We start from the raw sequence: 11,506 nt of genomic DNA, 5'->3' as shown, positions 1-11,506 counted from the left end.
GAGAGACTTACCCACACAAACTATGTGCTCTGGCGGACACAGATCACGTCGCAGCTTTGAGGTGATGGTTTCTTCGGCTATGCCGATGGATCAGTAAAGGAACCCGCCCGAACTGTCATCAGCAAGGCAGCGGACGGGAAGGAAGAAACGTCTCCAAACCCCCTGCATCAAATCTGGGTCAGGGAGGATCAACAGGTACTAGGATATCAACAATGATATGTCAAAGAAAGTGCTTGTGCAGGTCACCTCCATCACCCATGCGCATGAGCTTTGGACGGCGCTTGCAAGCATGTTTTCCTCGACATCCATGTCCCGCATCAACAACATACGCATAGCCCTAACTAATGCACAGAAGGGACAACAATCTGTTGCGACATACTTTGCACATACGCGTTCCCTTGAGGATGAGCTTGCGGCTGCAGGAAAGCCGCTGGATGATGATCAGCTTATCTCTCACATCCTCGCCGACCTCGACATGGAATACCAACCCCTGGTGTCAGCTCTTGACGCCCGCACCACCCCTTTCACGCTCGATGAGATCTTTGCTCAGATGAGTAATTTTGATCAGAGGGTGGCTCTCTACCAAGGCAACGGCGGTGGCTTCAAGTCCTCTGCTAATGTTGCCTCCCGTGGCCGCGGCGGTGGCAATGGAGGAAACCCTCGATACCGAGGATCGCCACGCAGAGGGAAGAACAACAACACCTCGCGCGGCAAACGGCAGCAGCGGGCGACCCTCCTACAACAACCCCAAGGGTCCCCGCCCGAACTCCTCCACCAAGTCTCGCCCCGACGCTGTCAAGTGTCAAATCTGCGGCAAGTTGGGGCACTCGGCAAAAGACTGCTGGTACCGTTTTGAGGATGACGGCGACTCATCCCAAGACGAAAAGGTGGCCGGCGGTGCTGATGGCTCCTACGGTGTTGATACCAACTGGTATGTGGACAGTGGTGCCACTAACCACATCATGGGAGAGCTGGAAAAGGTGACTATGCGCGAGAAGTATTGAGGTGGTGATCAAATCCACGCTGCAAACGGAGAAGGTATGCGGATTAGTCACATTGGTCACTCAGTTATTAAAACCCCTCACCGAAAAATTCATCTTAGAAAAATATTGCATGTCCCAAAAGCATCCATGAATCTTCTGTCTGTCCATCGAATAGCTCTTGACAACCATGTTTTTCTTGAGTTTCACCCATTCTTCTTTCTTATCAAGGATCAGTCACGAAGAAAATCCTGTATCGAGGTAGATGTGTTCGAGGGCTCTATCCATTGATCCCTGAACTTAGGAGACTCAATAAGCAAGCATATGGCGTCACCAAGCTTTCATCCTCTTGGTGGCACGATCGTTTAGGGCATGCATCTTTTTCTTTAGTTGAGAGATTACTTAGAAACAATAAACTCTCATATGTTGGAGAGCGTAGCAATGAAACTATTTGTGATTCTTGTCAAAAGGCTAAGAGCCATCAATTATCATATCCAATTTCCACAAGTGTTTCCACCAAGCCACTCCAACTTATTTTTTCTGATGTTTGGGGTCCAGCCCCTTCATCAGTTGGTCGATACACCTACTATGTGAGTTTTATTGATGATTATAGTAAATACTCCTGGATCTATCTCCTCAAGAATAGATCTGAGGTGTTCCAAGTGTTCCAAAATTTTCAAGCACTTGTTGAACGAAAATTTGATAGCAAAATACTTGTTGTCCAATCTGATTGGGGAGGGGAGTATGAAAAACTCAACTCCTTCTTTCAGAAACTTGGTGTATCTCACCATGTCTCATGCCCTCATGCTCACCAACAAAATGGGTCTGCTGAACGCAAGCACATGCATATAGTAGAAGTAGGGTTTGCACTCCTTGCTAGAGCTTCCATGCCACTTAAATTTTGGGATGAAGCCTTTCTCACTGCCGTGCATATCATAAATATATTGCCAAGTCGAGTCCTCAACTATGACACACCCATTGAAAAACTCCTTCAAACAAAACCAGATTACAACTCCCTCCGTGTTTTTGGTTGCGCTTGTTGGCCAAATCTTAGACCATACAATAATCGAAAGCTCATGTTTCGCTCCAAGCAATGTGTCTTTATTGGGTATAGTGCTCAACACAAAGGTGTCAAGTGCCTTGATGTTCCTACTGGTAGGGTTTACATCTCTAGAGATGTGGTCTTCGACGAAACAAAATCCCCCTTTGTTGATCTTCATCCCAATGCTGGAGTACTCCTTCGCCAAGAGATTCTTCTCTTGCCCTCTCATCTTACTAATGGTGACATAGGGGAAAATAATTGTGATGAATCACTGTTGACTAACCCCCATAACCGTGTGCATGAGCTGTGTGATGATGCAGGAAATCTTTCCCAACAAACTCCGGCAGAAACAGTGCAAAAATCTCGCCGAAACAGGGGCATATTTTATGTGTCCCCCGATCGCCAGCAAATCCCCCTCGGGATCGTTGCTGCAACAGCCTGGCAGAGAATCTGCCTCGGGATCGCCGCTCCTGCAGCGCGGCAGTGGATCAGCCTCGGCGCATGTGCAACCACCGGCGCCCCCTGAGGCCGACAGCCTGGGTCGCCACTCCTTCCCCGACACGCGGCCCCCTCCAGCTCGATGGCCGACAGATGCGGGCCACTGCTACACTCGCCTACAGGGCGGAGAGGGTCCGGTCCGACCAGGCTCAGGCTCATCATCAGCAAATGATCAGCCGCTTGCTGATTCTCTGCCTGGATCTTCTCCGTCGATAACCCCCGCGCCTTCACCTAGGCACGTCTCGGCGACCACAGAAGATCCCTCCATGCATCCATCTGCCACAGGAGAATCCACCTCAGGACGCGATGCTGTCGGAGGCAGTCCTGGATCTTTTGTGGCTGCACCCGATGTGAATGAGGCTGAGGCTGCACCTTCTATGCGTCGTACACGTCTCCAAAAAGGTGTCATCAAATCTCTTAATTACAAAAATATCACCAAGTTTGGTTTGGCTTGCTCCACAGCTGAACCTGGCACACTTGATGAGGCCCTTGGTAATGCAACTTGGAGAAAGGCTATGGAAGAGGAACACATGGCTCTTCTCCAAAACAAGACCTGGCATCTAGTTCCCCCACGGCAAGGTAAAAATTTGATTGATTGCAAGTGGGTTTTCAGAATAAAAAAGAAGTCTGATGGAACTATAGATCATTACAAAGCTAGGCTTGTTGCTAAGGTTTTAAACAGAGATATGGCCTTGACTATGAGGACACTTTTAGTCATGTTGTTAAAGCAGCCACCATTCGTCTTGTTCTATCTATTGCTGTGTCTAGGGGATGGAGCCTTAGACAACTAGATGTGCAGAATGCGTTTCTTCATGGTGTTCTGGAAGAGGATGTTTACATGAAACAACCTCCTGGGTTTGAAAATAAAAGGTTTTCGCTACATGTCTGCAAGCTTGATAAAGCGATATATGGGCTAAAACAAGCACCAAGAGCATGGTACTCAAGACTCAGTAACAAACTACAAGCACTTGGTTTTTCTCCCTCCAAGGCTGACACATCATTGTTTATTTATAATAAGGCAAACACCTCCATATTTGTACTCATCTATGTTGATGATATTCTTGTTACAAGTTCATCCAATGAGGCAGTGACATGTCTGTTAAAAGATTTGAAGTCTGACTTTCTCTTAAGGATTTAGGAGATTTACATTTTTTCCTAGGTATTGAGGTGAAGAGACATGGAAATGATCTCCATCTTTCTCAAGAAAAATATGCAACTGATCTGGTCAAAAGAGCTGGCTTGCAGGGGTGTAAACCATCATCAACCCCATTATCCAGTTCTGAAAAATTATCTCTTACACAGGGAAATCCTTTGAATCAAGAAGATAGCACCAACTATAGAAGCTTGGTAGGTGCACTTCAGTACTTGACTCTCACAAGGCCAGATATTTCTTTTGCTGTTAACAAAGTATGTCAGTTTCTTCATGCTCCCACTACTGTTCATTGGACTGCTGCTAAACGTATTGTCAGATATATCAGAAATACTTTGAGTACTGGATTGACATTTAGCAAATCATCATCCACTCTTGTCAGTGCTTTCTCTGACTCTGATTGGGCAGGATGTTTAGATGGACCCAATCTTATATCATGGTGTGCCAAGAAACAAGCCACAGTCTCTAGATCAAGTACAGAAGCAGAGTATAAAGCATTAGCAAATGCCACTGCTGAAATCATTTGGGTTCAGTCTCTGCTAAAAGAACTTGGTATAAATAGTACTCAAGCTCCTTGTCTATGGTGTGATAACCTTGGTGCACTAGTGGAAAACGGGCTTTTGGCCGGGACCCTTTAGTCCCGGCCTGCCTCTGGGCCTTTAGTCCCGGCCACGTCGCCCCAATTCTCAATGCCTCCCTCGAGGATTTAGTCCCGGCCCGTAAGGAGCCTTTAGTCCCGGTTCGTTTCCCAAACCGGGACTAAAGGGCTATGCGGTGGGCAGTGGTGGTCGCAACCGTTCGTATCCCCCCTTTAGTCCCGGTTGGTGGCTCAACCCGGGACTAAAGGCCTAACACGTGGCCTGCCATAATGGTGGCAACCGTTGGTATACCTCTTTAGTCTCGGTTGGTGGCACGACCCGGGACTAAAGGCCCAAACGGTTTGCATCCCGTGTCGTTTCGGGCGATGAAAAGCACGAACCGAAGCACAGTCGCCATTTCTCTGTTTCTTCTTCTCTCTCGCTCTCCCTCTCTGTTCTTCTCCTCTCTTCTTCCCTTCTCTTCTTCCACCATGCCAACTCGCTTTACAAAGGTGCTCGCACATGGCATGACCATGCTCGATGTCGTGTACACGAACGAGAGCAGGGAGGTGCCGTTTTTTCTTGAACAGTTGAAGGAAAAATGGCTTGACGCCGCAATGGATCATGAGAAGTTCTTGGGGCTTGATCTGGAGTACACGGCCGATCAACGCGGTGTTGCCGTCATCCGACTATGCTTCGCACGCCATGTCTTGATCTTCCAATGGGCGAGGTAAGTTTTGAGGCTTTCCTTGATCCAAGATAATGACATTGTAAGTTTATTTGTTTCAATCATAGTTGGTTCCCTTCAAATAGTTGTAGTGAAACAATTTTTGTTAGTTGAAGGGGAACACAATCTAATTGGAATAGTGTTCCATAATCTGAAAAATCGTATTAGAATCAACTAGTGTTTAATATGTTCCATTGGAATCATAGTTGGTTCCCTTCAAATAGTTGTAGTGAAACAATTTTGATTAGTTGAAGGGGAACACAATCTGATTGGAATAGTGTTCCATAATCTGAAAAATCGTATTAGAATCAACTAGTGTTTAATATGTTCCATTGGAATCATAGTTGGTTCTCTTCAAATAGTTGTAGTGAAACAATTTTGATTAGTTGAAGGGAACACAATCTGATTGGAATAGTGTTCCACAATCTGAAAAATCTGATTGGTTCAATATGTTCCATTGAAATCATAGTTGTAGTGATACAATTTTATGCGGTGTTCTTTGATCCAAGGTTATGAAAATTGCATATAGCTAGTGATCTCTCTAGGTTCCATTGGATAGCAATTGATCCAAGGTTATGACATTGTAAGTTTATTTGTTTCAATCATAGTTGGTTCCCTTCAAATAGTTGTAGTGAAACAATTCTGATTAGTTGAAGGGGAACACAATCTAATTGGAATAGTGTTCCATAATCTGAAAAATCGTATTGGAATCAACTAGTGTTTAATATGTTCCATTGGAATCATAGTTGGTTCCCTTCAAATAGTTGTAGTGAAACAATTTTGATTAGTTGAAGGGGAACACAATCTGATTGGAATAGTGTTCCATAATCTGAAAAATCGTATTAGAATCAACTAGTGTTTAATATGTTCCATTGGAATCATAGTTGGTTCGCTTCAAATAGTTGTAGTGAAACAATTTTGATTAGTTGAAGGGAACACAATCTGATTGGAATAGTGTTCCACAATCTGAAAAATCTGATTGGTTCAATATGTTCCATTGAAATCATAGTTGTAGTGATACAATTTTATGCGGTGTTCTTTGATCCAAGGTTATGAAAATTGCATATAGCTAGTGATCTCTCTAGGTTCCATTGGATAGCAATATGATATGTCATAGTCATGAAAATTGCATATAGCTAGTGATCTCTCTACGTTCCATTGGATAGCTATAGTGATCTCTCTAGGTTCCATTGCATATGTTCTATTTGAATCCTAAAGATAATTTTCTCTTTAGTTGTAGTGAAACATGTTTCCTTATTGCGGCAGTATGTAACATTTGTTCCATTTTAATTTGTTTCTGTTGCAGTAGTGACAAGCATTGTCCAGAACTCATGGACTTCTTTCGCAGCGGCATCACTTTTGCTACCGTTGACATAAGGAACGACAAGCTGAAGATGAGGTACAGCTTCGGTATTGAGATACCAACTGGTTGCCTCATTGATCTCCAAACGGTATTCAGGCTTCGACATGTCAGGACTTCGATGGCTCATATGGCAGTTGCCTTGATCGACGAGGAATATGGTGATATGAACACCAGTTTCCCAAAGTCTCAGCACAAACTTTGGGAGAAGGCCCCACTTGATCCTATCAACATTGAGTATGCAGCAAAAGATGCATACGTTTCATACGAGTTGTACCGCAAGATTCGAGTCGTCAACTATGGCCAGCGTCACCTCGAGGAAGGTGGACATTCTGATTCAGACGATTCAAACGAGTAGTGTTCTCAACGTCGAACACTTGTATATATATCTATGGTAGCTATTATTATGTACTGTTTGGACTAGTATCATGTACTGCTTGGACCAATTTATATATGTCTAGTTTCTGTTTGTGCCATTATAGTTTCCAAATTTGAATGGTTTAGCCCTTTCTAACTTCATTTGCTACTTTTGAATGGTTTAGCCCTTTCTAACTTCATGGTATCATGCATTTCGACCACATATATATACAAAAAGTCTTCAGTTCAAATAAGTTCAAAAAAATAAGTAAATGCACGAAGAATACCAAATGAACTCAGAAATTGTTGAAATTTTGTGATGTGCCTTTGAATGGTGCATTTTGAACACACAAAAAGTATGGAGTTCAAATAAGTTCAAAAAAATGAAATCCCTTTGTAAGAGATGAGTTCTCGTTCGAAACGCTGATACTTCGAGAGAGATTGTCCGTTTTGTACACGAAGTGCATCCAGTTTTTGTCGTAGCCCTCTCAACTTTTTAACACATGCTATGTGGGTGAAATGATGATAGCATGCCAACTTTCAACATTTTCAGAGTTCATTTGTAGTGCTTTTCAATTTCAGGGTCAACTAGCTCAAAAAAAATAAGTTAATGCACGAAGAATACAAAATGAAGTCAGAAATTGCTGAAATTTTGTGATGTGCCTTTGAATGGTGCATTTTGAACACACAAAAAGTATAGAGTTCAAATAAGTTCAAAAAAATGAAATCGCTTTGTAAGAGATGAGTTCTCGTTCGAAACCCTGATACTTCGAGAGAGATTGTCCGTTTTGTACACGAAGTGCATCCAGTTTTTGTCGTAGCCCTCTCAAACTTTTTAACACATGCTATGTGGGTGAAATGATGATAGCATGCCAACTTTCAACATTTTCAGAGTTCATTTGTAGTGCTTTTCAATTTCAGGGTCAACTAGCTCAAAAAAATAAGTAAATGCACGAAGAATACCAAATGAAGTCAGAAATTGTTGAAATTTTGTGATGTGCTTTTGAATGGTGCATTTTGAACACACAAAAAGTATGGAGTTCAAATAAGTTCAAAAAAATGAAATCCCTTTGTAAGAGATGAGTTCTCTTTCGAAACGCTCATACTTCGAGAGAGATTGTCTGTTTTGTACATGAGGTGCATCCAGTTTTTGTCGTAGCCCACGCAACTTTTTAACACATGCTATGTGGGTGAAATAATGATAGCATGCCAACTTTCAACATTTTCAGAGTTCATTTGTAGTGCTTTTCAATATCAGGGTCAACTAGCTCAAAAAAATAATAAGTTAATAGTTTGGATAGTCAAAATAATTACTTTTGAAAATAGAAAATAGTTTTGCATTATTTATTCAATTTCAAACACTTCTCATTATCATAGTTTTGTCAAATTCTCAAATATGCAAAAAGAATTTTTAATAAACATAGTTTTAAATTGAAAATAAAAAAATAGATAATAGTTTGGATAGTCATAATAATTACTTTTGAAAATAGAAAATAGTTTTGCATTATTTATTCAATTTCAAACACTTTTCATTATCATAGTTTTGTCAAATTCTCAAATATCCAAAAAGAATTTTTAATAAACATAGTTTTTAATTGAAATTAACAAAATAGATAATAGTTTGGATAGTCATAATAATTACTTTTGAAAATAGAAAATAGTTTTGCATTATTTATTCAATTTCAAACACTTTTCATTATCATAGTTTTGTCAAATTCTCAAATATGCAAAAAGAATTATTAATAAACATAGTTTTTAATTGAAAATAACAAAATAGATAATAGTTTGGATAGTCAAAATAATTACTTTTGAAAATAGAAAATAGTTTTGCATTATTTATTCAATTTCAAACACTTTTCATTATCATAGTTTTGTCAAATTCTCAAATATGCAAAAGAATTTTTAATAAACATAGTTTTTAATTGAAAATAACAAAATAGATAATAGTTTGGATAGTCATAATAATTGCTTTTGAAAATAGAAAATAGTTTTGCATTATTTATTCAATTTCAAACACTTTTCATTATCATAGTTTTGTCAAATTCTCAAATATGCAAAAAGAATTTTTAATAAACATAGTTTTTAATTGAAATAACAAAATAGATAATAGTTTGGATAGTCATAATAATTACTTTTGAAACTAGAAAATAGTTTTGCATTATTTATTCAATTTCAAACACTTTTCATTATCATAGTTTTGTCATTCTCAAATATGCAAAAAGAATTTTTAATAAACATAGTTTTTAATTGAAAATAACAAAATAGATAATAGTTTGGATAGTCATAATAATTACTTTTGAAAATAGAAAATATTTTTATATTATTTATTCAATTTCAAACACTTTTCATTATCATAGTTTTGTCAAATTCTCAAATATGCAAAAAGAATTTTTAATAAACATAGTTTTTAATTGAAAATAAAAAAATAGATAATAGTTTGGATAGTCATAATAATTACTTTTGAAAATATAAAATAGTTTTGCATTATTTATTCAATTTCAAACACTTTTCATTATCATAGTTTTGTCAAATTCTCAAATATGCAAAAAGAATTTTTAATAAACATAGTTTTTAATTGAAAATAACAAAATAGATAATAGCTTGGATAGTCAAAATTATTAATTATGAAAATAGAAAATAGTTTTGCATTATTTATTCAATTTCAAACACTTTTCATTATCATAGTTTTGTCAAATTCTCAAATATGCAAAAAGAATTTTTAATAAACATAGTTTTTAATTGAAAATAACAAAATAGATAATAGTTTGGATAGTCAAAATAATTAATTATGAAAATAGAAAAAAATTGAAACTATATTCTAAATCATAGAGAAAATTCAATCTAAAATTTTCTCTTGTGAATTTAGATTGGATTTTCTCTATAATTTCGAATATAGTTTCAATTTTCAGTGAGTTTAGGCCCGTAAGCCTGCTTTAGAGAGGAGCTCGATGGAGAAGCTGCGACGGGGCTTATAAACAAGTGTTAGTCCCCCTCGCTGGGCAAGGTGGGACTAAACTTGTCGTGCAGCCGAGGAGGGGCTTTAGTCCCGGTGCATGGCTCCAACCGGGACTAAAGACCCCCCTTTAGTCCCGGTTGGAGCTCCGCACCGGGACTAAAGACCCCCTTTTCGACAGGCGAGGAGGCGGGAAACGAGGGGCTTTAGTCCCGGGCCATGGATCCACCCGGGACTAAAGGGGGTCTTTAGTCCCGGTTCGATCCACGCACTGGGACTATAGATCCACCTATATAAGCGGGACTTCGAAAAATTCCAACCCAAATCGTCCATTTCTCTTCTTCTTCCTCTCGTTCTCCTGCCTGGTGCGGCACATCGATGAACTCGACGACGCCGTCAGGCTGCCCGCCGTCCTCCTCGCCGCCGCCTGCCGTCCTCCTCGCCGCGCGCCGTCGACACCTCCGGCCGGTAAGCCCCCCGTCCCCTCCTCCCCAACACTCCGGCCAGTAGAAGAAAAGAAGAAAAAGGAGAAGAAAAGAAGAAAAGAAGAGGAGGAGAGGAGAAGAAGAGGAAAAATAGAAGAAGAGGAGAACTAGAAGAAGAGAATAAGAAGAGGAGGAGAAGAAAAGAAGAAGAAAAGGAAGGAGAAGAAAAGAAGAAAAAGGAGAAGAAAAGAAGAAAAAGGAGAAGAGAAGAAGAAAAAGGAGAAGAAAGAAAGAAAAAGGAGAAGAAAAGAAGAAAAAGGAGAAGAAAAGAAGAAAAAGAAAAAGATTTTTTTTGTCATTTAATTCCTATTGTTATTAGGTTTGTGCTAGATTATTAGGGTTAGTAATATTTAGAATTAGGTTAGGGTTACAAGAAGAAGAAATATGAACAAAAATAAGAAAATAAGATTAGGAAAAATGAAAATAAGAAGAGGAGGAGAAAAGAAGAAAAAGTGTATATTGTATAGTGTATATGCTTAAGTGTATAGTGTATATAGTGTATAGTGTATAAGGAGAGGAGGAATTTTGCTATAGTGTATATAGTGTATAGTGTATAAGAAAAGAAGAAAAGAAGAGGAGGAGAAGAAAAGAAAAGAAGAGGAGGAGAAGAGAAGAAAAGAAGAGGAGGAGAAGAAAAATGAAAATAAGTGTTAATAGTTTAATTTTGCCATTGTATATGCTTAAGTGTTAATAGTTTATTTTTAGCAAGAAAATTAATAGAACTAGTTTATTCTTATAGTTCATTTTACGATGCCTATCCCGCATCCTCGTCGTCGACTCGGCGGACGACACCTGCTTGATCGGAGGGGCCCTGTCCGGGACTGGGCTCCGCCCGGCTGGTATTGGGAGGTGCTACCTTCCGGGGGGCGTAGGTTGGTGAGGAGCCAGTCCGTCGTTGACCCGATCCTTGTTTGGTGGCGGTCACGTGGGCCAGTGAGGGTGCTGAGGCTTCCGGACACCGCGGAGATGGTACGTCACCGTGTCAGCGAGGAGGATGAGCACGTCCGTCGCTACATGGTTGCGTTGGAGGGCAGGTTCGAGCATACCTGGCAGGTTCTTCGGGGATCCCACTGGAGCTATGATCCTGTGATGGTTCCTTCTCTTTGGGTGTCCACCGCCCGCGTCGATACCCGTCGGGCGCTACGGTTCTAGATGTATCAGTGATGCTATATGTATGATAGTATTCGAGGAGTATTAGTGATAATATTCGACGATGTACGGACAAAAGAGATGATGTATTTGCTTATAATTGAATGCATGCTAATTTTAATACTACTTTATTTTACGATTTGGTTTTGCTTATTGAATGCTCAAATTGGAAAAGTACTCCTACTTTGAATACTATGCAGAAATCTAGGAGTCCCGGGTGGAGCCAT

The 11,506-nt window shown here is 40.1% G+C and overlaps 1 non-coding gene across 1 annotated transcript; it reads left to right on the top strand.

Annotated features, from left to right (window-relative positions):
* The first annotated feature begins 427 nt into the window (after positions 1–427).
* LOC123414457 lies at positions 428–566 on the top strand. Its single transcript, XR_006614421.1, has one exon. It is a non-coding gene; the product is annotated as a small nucleolar RNA Z247 (small nucleolar RNA).
* Positions 567–11,506: the final 10,940 nt, after the last annotated feature.

This window comes from Hordeum vulgare, chromosome 7H, assembly GCF_904849725.1.
Source record: "Hordeum vulgare subsp. vulgare chromosome 7H, MorexV3_pseudomolecules_assembly, whole genome shotgun sequence".
Classification (NCBI taxonomy): domain Eukaryota; kingdom Viridiplantae; phylum Streptophyta; class Magnoliopsida; order Poales; family Poaceae; genus Hordeum; species Hordeum vulgare.
This window is presented reverse-complemented; position numbering and strand designations above follow the sequence as displayed.